This window comes from Callithrix jacchus, chromosome 14 (assembly GCF_049354715.1).
Source record: "Callithrix jacchus isolate 240 chromosome 14, calJac240_pri, whole genome shotgun sequence".
Taxonomy (NCBI): Eukaryota; Metazoa; Chordata; class Mammalia; order Primates; family Cebidae; genus Callithrix; species Callithrix jacchus.
Window position 1 is genome coordinate 11,040,904 of NC_133515.1, and position 13,476 is coordinate 11,054,379.

General features: G+C 45.2%; 1 pseudogene; it reads right to left on the bottom strand.

Moving 5' to 3' along the window:
• Positions 1-794: 794 nt before the first annotated feature.
• The window catches only part of LOC100385507 (splicing factor 3A subunit 2 pseudogene), a 38,575-nt pseudogene continuing 25,893 nt past the window's right edge, over positions 795-13,476 (bottom strand).

A 13,476-nucleotide genomic window follows, 5' to 3' on the forward strand; every position in this document is an offset into this window, starting at 1 on the left:
AATGAGTTAAGACTTTGGGGGACTGTTGGGAAGCCATGATTGGTTTTAAAATGTGAGGACATGAAATTTTGGAGGGGCCAGGTGTGGAATGGTATGGTTTGGCTGTGTCCCTACTCAAATCTCATCTTGAATTGTAACTCCCACAATTCCCATGTGTTGTGGGAGGAACCCAGTGGGAGGTTATTGAATCATGGGGGCAGGCCTTTCCTATGCTGTTCTCTTGATAGAGTATCACAAGATCTGATGGTTTTAAAAAGAGGAATTACCTTGCACAGACTCTCTTTGCCTGCTGCCATCCACCTAAAATGTGACTTGTTCCTCCTGGCCTTCTGCTGTGATCATGAGGACCCCCAGCCACATAGAACTGTAAGTCCAATTAAACCTGTTTCTTTTGTGAATTGCCCAGTCTCAGGTATGTCTTTATCAGCAGCATGAAATTGGACTAATACAAAAGCCTAAAGAACTGTGAGCTAATTAAACCTCTTTTGTTTATTACCTAGTCTCAGGTATTTCTTTATAGCAATGTGAGAACAAGCTAATATAATGGGGAAATTGCCTAGTTCAAGAAAAATGACCTACATATGTTGTCATTTGGAGCTCCCTCCATGAAAAATACCCCATAAGTACCTTGTCCCCACTATAAGGACCACCCATCAATAAGCACAATGCACGCCCACACAACATCCATCCTCATTCTGAAATGTGAATGGAACACATTGTGCCTCAGGACACTTAGAGAATGCCTTTTTTGGTGGGGGGAGGGGAGGCCGTTTAAAGAGCTGGGACAGTACAAAGAGCAGCCTTCCCTCCCTGGGAAAGGCAGGAGCACCTGGGCCGGGCTTGCTGGGAAGGGAGCAGCTTCTCAGTTGGCTGGGGGAGGGGGAGGTATGTTCCCTGGGCCTTCAGAGGGGAGTGGGGGCCTCAGCACTGGGGGCATGGGAGTTGGGGGTGTACCCCAGGATTTGAGGGGTGAACTCCAGGAGGCTGAGGGTGGACCCCAGGAGCTGATGGATAGACGCCTGGAGGTTGGGGGTGGGCCCCTGGGGCCTGAGGGTGCATCCCCGGGGCCTGAGGGTGAACGGCCGGGGCTGCTGGGTGCCACCCCCTGGGGCCTGGGGGTGAACTCCTGCTAATGGGGGATGGTGGACCCTCGGGGCTGGTGGGTGGACTCCAGGGGCTGGAGGGTGAACTCCTGGGGCTGGCGGATGGACCCCAGAGGTTAGTGGGTGGACCACAGGGGCTGGAGGATGGACACCAGGAGCTGGGGAGTAGATCCCAGGAGCTGGGGGATGGACCCCAGATGTGGGGGGGTGCACCACTGGGGCTGGGGGGTGGGCACCTGGAGCTGGCGGGGGCAGCTGGGGTGGTCCTGGGGGCCCTGAGGGCGTAGGCCCCATTAGGGGCATGGGCGACTGAGGCAGGCCTTCTGGTGGGGGCAGCGGCAAAGACTCAGGCAGCCGTGGTCTAGGGGGCAGACCGTTCATCAGCGGGGGTGGAGGCCGCTTCACCCCAGGGGGGCCGGCGGGGAGGCTGGGTGGAGGCGGGGGCTTCTCCATCTTGAAGTGGAACTGGAGAAAGAACTGCTTGGTCTCCCGGTTCCAGTGCATCCAGAACTTGCCCTCCGACTTGTTGATCTCTCTGCCCGGCACCTTGAAGGCGATGGTCTCGTAGGGCTCAGCGGCCATCAGCGGCCATCAGCAGGTACTGCCAGCGCCGGTCCGGGGGCTCGATCCGCTGCTCGTAGGCAGACATGAAGCGGTGGTGCGGCATGATGCCCTCGGCGATCTCAGGGTAGTCGATCTGGAAGAGGAGGCTCTGCTGGCCCATTTCCGAGTCCCTCTGCTTGGTCACTTTGTAGCCCGGGCAGCCGATCTTCACAAACTTCTTCACCTCCACCTTGACCTTCTTAGGCGCAGGCTGGGCGGGGGCCTCCTTGGCTGCTCGCCGGGCCAAGTTGGTCTGGTGCTTCTTCCCCGGGGTACGTGCCAGGTAGCTCCCCTCGTTGTTGTGAAGCATCAGGCAGAGTTCGCATTCATAGGAGCCCAGGTGGTTTTTCATGAAATATGGGTCCTTGTTGATGTCGATGATCTCCAGGGCCAGCTGCCGGAGGCGCTCCCTGCAGTCCCGGTTGCTCTCTGAGGAGGAGGCCACGCCCCGCTCCCGGTCTTGCCCCCAGGGCGCTGCTGGAAGTCCACGGTGACGGCCTCCGGGCTTCAGCAGACTGGGAGACACCAGAGCCCAAGGCCGGGCTATCGCCACCTTGATCCGCCACCGCCACGAGAATGCCTTTTTAGGAAAGACAGAAACCAAAACAAACAAACAAACAAAAGACAATGGAAAAATAAAATGAGAACAGAGATAATGCAGGAAGTGGAAGAAAACTTTTCTTTTTCTTTCTTTTTTTTTTTTCTTTAAGACAGAGTCTTGCTGTATCACCAGGCTGGAGTGCAATGCCACAATCTCAGCTCATTGCAACCTCCGACTCCATGGCTCAAGCTATTATCTTGCCTTAGCCTCTTGAGAAGCTGGGATTATAGGCATGTGCCACCATGCCCAGCTAATTCTTGTATTTTTAGTAGAGACACGGTTTTGCCATGTTTGCCAGGATGGTCTCGATCTCCTGACCTCATTATCCACCTGCCTTGGCCTCCCAAAGTGCTGGGATTACAGACCTGAGCCACCATGACTGCCCTAAGAAAACTTTTCTAAAATCTATAATAAAGGTCCCCAGAAAACTAAGAGTGAAATATTTCACCGTAACACTGGAGCAAGAGACTATAAAAAAGGAATGGGGAGTAAGAAAGATTCTGTGAAATTTAAAAATATAATTGCAAAAATGAAAAGTTTAATGGAAGAATTAGAAAATGAGGTTGAGGACAATTTCCCAGGAGGCAGAACAAAAACAAACAACAACAAAAAAGTAAAAGCATAGATGTTGAAAGGAGAAAAGAGTAGGGTCAATCTAACTGGGTAAATGAATATCTGACAAATCGAAGTCTTAAAATAAGAATAGACAAAAGGAGGGAGAACATTACTTACAACAAAAAAAATCACAAGGTAATGTCCCAGAACTAGAGGAAATGAGTCTATATTGTAAGGATCTATTTTCAATGAAAGATAAAATTTGCCAGGCGCGGTGGCTCACGCCTATAATCCCAGCACTTTGGGAGGCCGAGGTGGGTGGATCACGAGGTCAAGAGATCGAGACCATCCTGGTCAACATGATGAAACCCCGTCTCTACTAAAAATACAAAAAATCAGCTGGGCATAGTGGCGCGTGCCTGTAATCCCAGCTGCTCAGGAGGCTGAGGCAGGAGAATTGCCTGAACCCAGGAGGCGGAGGTTGCAGTGAGCCAAGATCACACCATTGCACTCCAGCCTGGGTAAACGAGAGCGAAACTCTGTCTCAAAAAAAAAAAGAAAGATAAAATTTAAGGACCCAGTTTGAAGGATATATAGCCCAGTGAACAAACAAAAAAAGACTCTTACTGGGTGGGTGCAGTGGCTCCCACCTATAATCCCAGCACTTTGGGAGGCTGAGGCAGGAGGATCACTTGAGCCCAGGAGTTCAATACCAGCCTGGGCAACATGGCAAGACCCCATCTCTAAAAAAATAATTTTTTAAAAATTAAAAAATTTTATTTAAAAATTTTAATTAATTTATGGTATTCATTTGTGATCCCAGCTACTTAGGAGGCTGAAGTTAGAGGATTTTCCGAGCAGGGAGGTCAAGGCTGCAGTGACCCATGATTGCATCACTGCACACAGGCTTGGATGACAGCAAGACCCTGTCTCCAAAAAAAAAAAAGACTCTTGCCAAGGTTATTTCAGAGAATCCAGGATAAAAAGATCCTAAACCCTTCCAAAAAGAAGAAAAAGATCACAAACAGATGATGAGGAATCAAATCACCATTGCAATTATCAGTAAAACACTGAAGCTACTAGACAGTGGAATAAAATCTTCAAAAATCTGAGGGTGACCAAGCATAGTGGCTCATACCTGCAATCCTAGTATTCTGGGAGGCTGAGGTGAGAGGATCACTTGAGCCCAGAAGTTCAAAATGAGCCAAGGCAACTTAGCTTAGCTAAGACCCCATCTCTACAAAATAATAAAAAAATCAGCTGGGTGTGGTGGCACACACCTGCAGTCCCAGCTACTTCGGAGGTGAGATGGGAGAATCTTTTGAGCCTCGGAGTTCAAGGATGCAGTGAGTTTTGATTGTGCCTCGCCTAGGCAACACAGCAAGACTATGTATCAAAAAAAGAGAAAAGTCTGAGGGAGAATGGTTTTAAACTAGGGATTCTATAACCAACTAAACTATTAATCCAATATGATAGTAAAATAAAGACATTTCCAGACACCTTAAAAACTTTACTTGCCAAATATGTTTTCTCAGGAAATACTGAAGAAAATAAAACAAGAGAGTAAGTTAAGAAAAAGGGAAGGAATTGGGAGCCAGAAAGTAAAGGACTCAACACAGGACACAGTCAAAGGGAATTCCCCCAATGAAGGTCAAGGCGAGTGAATCTCAGCACAACAGCCTTGCAAAAGGCAGAAAGCTCCAGATCTGCTGTGAAGCAGGAAGTCCCAGGGTACTAAGAGAGCTAGCAACTTGAGAAATTTTCAGATGGAGAGGAACTGGGTTCAGAGGAACTTGAAGTTTTGACAGAGTTTGAGAAAAAAGTTGAAAGAGGTTGTCTGTAGGGCATAGGCATGAGATGGGAGGAGAGTAAAAATGAAGCAGGAGGCTGTTGTTTTCCATTACACATTAAAAGAACAATATGTCATAAAATTATGTACTGTAAGAAATATAGAATTTTTTTGAGACAGGGTCTCACTCTGTGACCTAGGCTGGAGTGCAGTGTGGCAAGATCACAACTCACCACAGCCTCAAACTCCCAGGCTGAAAGAATCCTCCCACTTCAGCCTCCCAAGTAGCTAGGACTTATAGGCACCACACCTGGCCAATTTTTGTATTTTTTTGTAGAGTCAGGGTTTCATCATGTTGTCCAGGCCCATCTCAAACTCCTGAGCTCAAGTGATCCCCTCGCTTAGTCCTCCCAAAGTGCTGGGATTACACAGGTACGAGCCACCATACTGGGCCACAAAATGTAAAATTTTTAAAGAATTTTAAAGCATGAGCAGGAATTTTAGAAATGGATAGTATAAGTTTAGGGAAAAACGAATGTTTAGAGGTAGGAATGTTTAATTTTATTTCAGAGGACCATGGCCTATAATCTCCTCCCTTTACCCATAAGAAGACAGATGGCCAACATTGAATTTTCTATTTCAGTTACTGGTGCATGGGAAAAATGAGTCACCAAAAGTCACAGATTCCTCTTCATTGCTTAATAACTACAATGAATGTTTAGGTTTCTGGTGGTACCAGCTCTGATTTTTCAGTTTGGTATACCCCATCCTAAGGGATTGGGCATTGTTTTAGATGCTTGGGAATGGGCAAAAAAGATCACAATTTGAGTGTGTGTGAGCCCCTGAAATTCATATGTTGAAACATAATCCCCAATGAGATGGTATGAGAAGGTGGGGTCTTTGGGAGGAAATTAGATCTTGAAACTAGAGCCCTTGGGAATGGGGTTAGTGCCCTTTTATTTATGTATTATTTTATGTTTTATTTTTATTTTTATTTATTTATTTTTTTATTTTATTTATTTATTTTTTTTTTTGAGACGGAGTTTCGCTCTTGTTACCCAGGCTGGAGTGCAATGGCGCGATCTCGGCTCACCGCAACCTCCGCCTCCTGGGTTCAGGCAATTCTCCTGCCTCAGCCTCCTGAGTAGCTGGGATTACAGGCACGCACCACCATGCCCAGCTAATTTTTTGTATTTTAGTAGAGACGGGGTTTCACCATGTTGACCAGGTTGGTCTCGATCTCTCGACCTTGTGATCCACCCGCCTCGGCCTCCCAAAGTGCTGGGATTACAGGCTTGAGCCACCGCGCCCGGCCCCTTTATTTTTATTTTTATTTGAGATAGAGTCTTGCTCTGTCACCGAGGCTGGAGTGCAGTGGCACAATCTTGGCTCACTGCAACCTCTGCCTCCTGGGTTCAAGTGATTCTAGTGCCTCCACCTCCAAGTAGCTGGGATTACAGGTACGTGCCACCACACTTGGCTAATTTTTGTATTTTAGGTAGAGATGAGGTTTCACCATGTTGGCCAGGCTGGTTTCAAACTCCTGACCTCAAGTGATCACCCTCCTTGGCCTCCCAAAGTGCTGGGATTACAAGCGTGAGCCGTGCCTGGCCTTGATGCCCTTTTAAAAGATGCCTCAGAGAGATCCCTGACCCCTTTCACGCTGTGAGGACAGAGGGAGAAGATGGTCATCTATAAATCAGGAAGCAGGCCCTCAGCAAATATGGACTCTGCTGGCACCTTGACCATTGGCTTTGCAGACACCAGAATTGTGAGAAATAAGTATCAGTTGTTTATTAGCTTCCTTGTCTAAGCTATGTTGTTGTAGTAGTCTGAACAGACTAAAATGCCAGACGTTCATTCATTGCAGCAGGTTGGGCTTCAGGTTTTGTTGTCAGAGGTATTTTGCAAGTCTGTAGGGACAATGATTGACTTTTAGAGTTTTGTCTCATGGGAATGCAAACTAGTTTCTGTTCAGTGAAATAGATAATCCCACAGGTTACAGTTTATGGTCCTGTTGAACATTAATCAGTTCTACACCTAAACCAGCAATGTATAAATTTGCCAATATATATACCTAGTTTCTCAAATGCTTATAGTATCTTATTAATTACCACATTTTACTTGTGTCCTTATAATTAATGAGTTAAACTGAATCTTTGATATATTTTCAGTTTATATTTCCATAAGAGTCATGATTTTACCTTCCTTTTTTTTTTTGAGACAGAGTTTCACTCTTGTTGCCCAGGCTGGAGTGCAATGGTGTGATCTTGACTCACTGCAACCTCCGTCTCCCAGGTTCAAGCGATTCTTCTGCCTCAGCCTCCCAAGTAGCTGGGATTACAGGCATGTGCCACCACTCCCAGATAATTTTGTATTTTTTTACTAGAGACAGGGTTTCTCCATGTCGGTCAGGCTGGTCTAGAACTCCTGACCTCAGGTGATCTGCCCACCTTGGCCTCCCAAAGTGCTAAGATTACAGGCATGAGCCATCACACCCAGCCAACCTTTCTGAAAATTATACATTAACAATAACTAAGATTAAATCGATATAAACATTTTAAAAATTCTAATTATTGGAACCAGTCTTTCAAACCCACAATTACAACAATTGACATTTTTTTTTCTAACCAAAGAAACTAAGTAGAAGAAATATTGGGTTTTATCTTCTTTCCTGTTCTGGTTGGAGATGCTAATTATGTTACCGGAAACAAGTCCCAATCCAGACCCCGAGGGAGTTCTTGGATTGTGCACCACAATCCAAGAAAGAATTCAAGGAGAATCCATAAAGTGAAAGCAAGTTTATTAGGGAAGTAAAGAAACAAAAGAATGGCTACTCCCTGGGCAGAGCAGCAGCATAGGCTGCTCGACTGAGTATGCTTATAGTCATTTCTTGATTATATGCTAAATAAGGGTTGGATTATTTGTGAGTTTTTCAGCAAAAAGGTGGACAATTCTCAGAACTGTGGGTTCCTCCCCTTTTTAGACCATATACAATAGCTTCCTGATGTTGTCATGACGTCTGTAAACTGCCATGGTCTCCTGGGAGTGTCTTTTAGCATGCTAATGCATTATAATTAGCATATAATGAGCAGTGAGGACCACCAGAGGTCGCTTTCGTCTTGGTTTTGGCTAACTTCTTTACCAAAACCTGTTTTATCAGCAAGGTCTTTGTGACATGTATCTTGTGCCAACCTCCTATCTCATCTCTTAACTAAGAATGCCTAACCCTCCTGGGAATGCAGCCCATTAGATCTCATCCTTACTTTACTCAGCCTCTATTCAAAATGGAGTCACTCTGGTTCAAACGCCTCGGACAATTAGACTCAATCAGTAAACAACAACAACAACATGGTGAAACCCTGTCTCTACTAAAAATACAAAAAAAAAAATTAGCTGGACATGGTGGCGCGTGCCTGTAATCCCAGCTACTCGGGAGGCTGAGGCAGGAGAATTGCCTGAACCCAGGAGGTGGAGGTTGTGGTGAGCCGAGATCGCGCCATTGCACTCCAGCCTGGGTAACAAGAGTGAAACGCCGTCTCAAAAAAAAAAAAAAAAAAAAAAAATGAGTCTTGGAGGCAGTGATTTCTGTAAGATTCTGGAGGAAGACAAGACCACCTTCCAGATTGGTGGTGTAACTGTAATAGGTTTGTTGCCCGATGCACACAGCAAGTCAAAATGCGGAGATACCAGATTGCAGCAGAGAAATAGGTTTGATCACAGGGTCACCAAATGAGGAGATAGGGGGGAACCTCAAATGTATCTCCCCGAGGAGTTTGGGGCTAGAGTTTTTAAGGGTTTTGGAATGGCCCAAAGTGTGGAGCTTGTTGATTGGTTGACTAGTACAGGGTGAAGTCATTGAGACGGAGAGAGGAAGAAGCTGTATTCTCAGGCTGATCCTGCTCCTCTATGGGAGTGGGGGAAGGGTGTGGTCTTCAAACTGATTGCTGAGAGTTGGTGTCTGAAAAACATTCTAAGCTATCATTAATCAAAAGCCTTGTGATTCTGCCCAGGCTAAGTGGCTCATGTCTGTAGTCTCAGCACTTTGGGAGGCTGAAGTGGGAGGATAGCTTGAGGCCAGGGGTTCCGGACCAGCCTGTTCAACATAGCAAAACCTAATCTCTACAAAAAAATTAAAAATTAGCCAGGTGTGGTCGTGCACACCTGTTGTCCCAGCTGCTCAGGAGGCTGAGGTGGGCGGATAGCTTGAGTCTGGGAGGTCAAGGCTACAGCAAGCTATGATTGTGCCATTGCACTCCAGCGTGGGCAACAGAGCAAGACCCTGTCTCTAAAGAAAAAAGCCTATGATTCTAATGTTGGAGATCCTATCTATAGGAACAATAGAAATGCAAATCAATTCTGTTTTATTTAGTTTTCATTTTTTTTAAAGACAGGCTCTCACGCTGTAGCCTGGGCTGGAGTGCAGTACAGTGCAGTTTCAACTCACTGCAACCTTGACCTCCCGCTCATGATCCTCCTACCTCAGCCTCCAGAGTAGCTGGGGCTACAGATGCGCACCATCCACCCCCTGCTAAGTTTTTGTATATTTTGTAAAGAGGGGGTTTTGCTATGTTGCTCAGGCTGGTCTCAAATTCCTTGGGCTCAAGCTATCTACCTGCCTCAGCTTCCTAAAGTGCTAGGATTATAGGCATGAGCCTTTGTGCCTGGCTGCAAATCAATTCCAAAACAGTCTTGTAGCCCTAATGTCAGAAATCCTACCTACAGGGACAATGGAGATGCAAATTAGCAGGGTGTGTTGCTTACGAGGTAATCCCAACTACAATGAAAATGCAAATAGATCAGTATCTAGTGTTGGGTTACTTTCAGCAACAAGAAAGTGGGAAGAAACCAGAACACAATTCTCATCAACCCTGTGGGGATGGTTTCAGTGGGAAAGGAGTCCTCCCCAAGCTGGGGTGTCAAAGGTGGGACAAGGAAAGATGAAGTTATGGAATGAACAACACCTAAGAGGCCTGGCTGAGAAAGGCCCACTGGAGGGGGAGTGCTTGAGAGCAGGAATAAGACTGCACACTATCACATCCATTTGATGATTAGCAATATATTACTTCATCTCGTTCATTCATTGTCTTCTCATGTTTTAAAATTAGATTGTTAAATTCTTTTGTATCACTGTAATCTTACTAGGGAAAAACCAAAACATGTTCACATGTTGTGTTATTCTACCATAACAAAATATCACAGACTGGGTGGTTTAAACAACAGATACATATTTTCTCCTTATTCGGGAGGCTGGGAGTAGAGAATCAAGGCAGCCACAGGTTTGGTTTCTGGTAAGGCCTCTCTCCTCGGCTCTCAGATGGCTGCACTCTCACAGTGTCTTCACTTAGGCATCATTTGTCTCTGTCTTTTCTTTTAAGGACACCAGTCCTATTGGATCAAGGCCTGTCCATATTTAACCTTAATCACCTCCTCAAAGGTCCTATCTCCAAATATTTGGAATGGTACTGGAGATTAAGACTTAAATGAATTTGGTGGCCAGGTATGATGGCTCACACCTGTAATCCCAGTACTTTAGGAGGCTGAGGCAGGTGGATTGCTGGAGCTCAGGAGTTCAAGACCAAACTGGGCAACATTTCTACAAAATAAAAAAAAGAATAACTGGGCATGGTGGTGCCACTTATAGTCCCACCTACACAGAGAAGGCTGAGGCAGGAGAATCATTTGAGCCCAGGAGGTAGAGGCTGCAGTAAGCCGAGATCATGCCATTGCACTCCAGCCTGGGTGACAGAATGAGACCTGTCTCAAAACAAAACAAAACAAGAAATAAATTTAAAAAAAAAATTAATGTGTGGCAGTGCGTGAGGTTGGAGGGAGGGCAGCACAATTCTGTCCATAACACATGGTAAAAATTCAAAGAGTACACAATGATACACATTGACAAATCTATCTCCCACCTACTGCTCCTCCAGTCCCACCTCCTCAAATACACTTTATCATCTACATTCTACATGTCTCTGAATGTAAGTGCTTGGAGGCTGAGATCAGGTGGTATAATTGTTGGAAAAAAAAAAAAAGCAGTGTGTCTTACTCAGCCCTGCAGAGGGAAGTGAGCCCTGGGCCTTACAGACCAATATTCCCCTTGACCTCGGCCATCCTCAGAACGGAATGGGGGAGCAGTAAGAGGAGAGCCTACTGTTTGCTAACTCACTTCCTGAGTACAGCTTTAGGCAGAGGAGAAAAACGGGAAGGAACCATCATCATGCATAATTCATCACTTTTTAAAGAGGAAAAGACCAGAGAAGAAAAACTAACAAATTAAGTGGCCTGGACACTTTCCAAAGTCTTTCAACTTAGTGGACAAAATAATATGTTGGTTACTGTATTTACATTTTGAAAATACTTTTGAATAGGCGAGGTGGTTCACACCTGTAATTCCAGCACTTTGGGAGGCCAAGGCAGGCGGATCAAGAGGTCAGGAGTTCAAGACTAGCCTGACCAACATGGCAAAACCCCATCTCTACTAAAAATACAAAAATTAGCCAGGCTTGGTGGCACATGCCTGTAATCCCAGCTACACAGGAGGTTGAGGCAGGGAGTCACTTGAATTCGGGAGGTAGATCACGCCACTGCACTCCAGCCTGGGTGACAGAGCCAGACTCTCTCTCAAAAAAAAAGAAAGAAAGAAAGAAAATACTTTTAATTTTATGTTTGCATACATTTTTTGAAGATTAAAAAAAAAAATAGTTTTACTAAGAGACAACTCACATATCATAAAATTCACCCTTTTAAACTATACAACCCAGTGGTTTTTAATACTAAAAGATTATACAACCATCACCCCTATCTAATTCCAGAAATTTTCATCAAATATTCTAAAAGAAACTCTGCCCATTCATAGTCACTGCTTTTCCCCATTGGCCCCAGGCTCTCACAACCTCCATTCTGCTTTCTATAGATTTTCCATCTTGGACCTTTCATATAAATGGAATTATACAATATGTTGCCTTTTCTGTCTGGCTTCTTTCACTTAGTTTAATGTTTTCAAGGTTTATCCATGTTGTAGCGTGTAGTGCTGTATTCCTTTTTGTGGCTGCATAATATTCCATTGTGTGCATAAGCCATATTTTGTTTGTCCACTCATCAGTGGATGGGTATTTGGATGGTGTAGTAGACCATTCTTGCATTGCTCTAATAGATACCTGACATTACATAACTTATAGAGAGAAAAGATTTAATTGGCTCACAGTTCTGCAAGCTGTACAAGCATGGTACTGGCATCTGCTTGGCTTCTGAGGAGGCCTCAGGAAGGTTTTACTCATGGTGGAAGGCACCGAGGGAGCAAATGTGTCACATTGTGAAGGCAGGAACAAGAGAGACAGTGTTGGGGGAGATGCCACAAACTCCTAAATGACCAGATTTCTCGAGAACTCCTCACTACCATGAGGACAGCACCAACAGCATGGTGCTAAACCACTCATGAGAATTCCACCCCCATGATCCAGTCACCTCCTACCAGGTCCCGTCTTCAACATGGGGCATTACAATTCAACGCGAGATTCGACAGGGACATAGATTCAAACCCTATCAGATTGTTTCCATTTTGTGGCTATTATGTGTAATACTGCTATGACCAGTCACGTATAAGATTTTTGGGGGAACATATGTTTTCACTTCTCTAAGGTATATACCTAGGTGCAATTGTTAGGTCAAATAGAAACTCAAATATGTTTAACTTTTTGAAGAACTGCCTACCACACTGTTCTCCACAATGGTTGCCTTATTTCATATCTCTACTAGCAATCTATGAAGCTTCCAATTTCTCCATATCCTTACTAAAATTTGTTATTGCTTTTTTTTTTTCCAGTCAGGCTGGAGTGCAATGACACGGTCATGGCTCACTGAAGCCTCGACCTCCTAGGCTCGAATGATCCTCCCACCTCAGCCTCTCAAGTAGCTAGGACTACAGACACACATCATCGCACCCATATAATTTTTAAATTTTTTGTAAAAGCTGGGTGTGGTGGCTCAAGCCTGTAATCTCAGCACATTGGGAGACCAAGGCAGGTGGATCAATTGAGGTTGGGTGTTCAAGACCAACCTGGCCAACATGGTGAAACCCCATCTCTACTAAAAATACAAAAATTAGCCAGGTGTGGTAGCATGTGCTTGTAATCCCAGCTACTCAAGAAGCTGAGGCAGGAGAATTGCTTGAGCCCAGGAGCAGGAGGTTGCAGTGAGCTGAGGTGCTGCCACTGTACTCCAACCTAAGTGAAAGAGCTAGACTTTGTCTCGAAATCAATCAATCAATTAAATAAATAAATAACATTCTGGAGAGACAAGATCTCCTTATGTTGTCCAGGCTGGTCTTGAACTCCCGGGCTCAAGCAATCCTCGTGCCTTAGCATCCCAAAGTGCTGTGATTACAGACATGAGCCACTGTGCCTGGTCATTATTATATTTTTGATTATAGCCATGATAGTCAATGTGAAGTGGTACCCCATTATGGTTTTCTTAATAGCTAATGATCTTGAGCATCTTTTCAAGTGTTCGCTGGTCATTGGTAGATCTTTTTTTTTTTTTTAATTTTGAGATGGAGTTTTGCTCTTGTTGCCCCGGCTGCAGTGCAATGACGTGATCTCAGCTCAGGGCAACCTCTGCCTCCCAGGTTCAGCAATTCTCCTGCCTCAGCCTCCCAAGTAACTGGGATTACAGGCATGTGCCACCATGCCCAACTAATTTTTGTATTTTTAGTAGAGACAAGGTTTCTCCATGTTGGGCAGGCTGGTCTCGAACTCCCAACCTCAGGAGATCCACCCACCTTGGCCTCTGGAAGTCCAAGATCAAGATGGCAGCGGGGTTGGTTT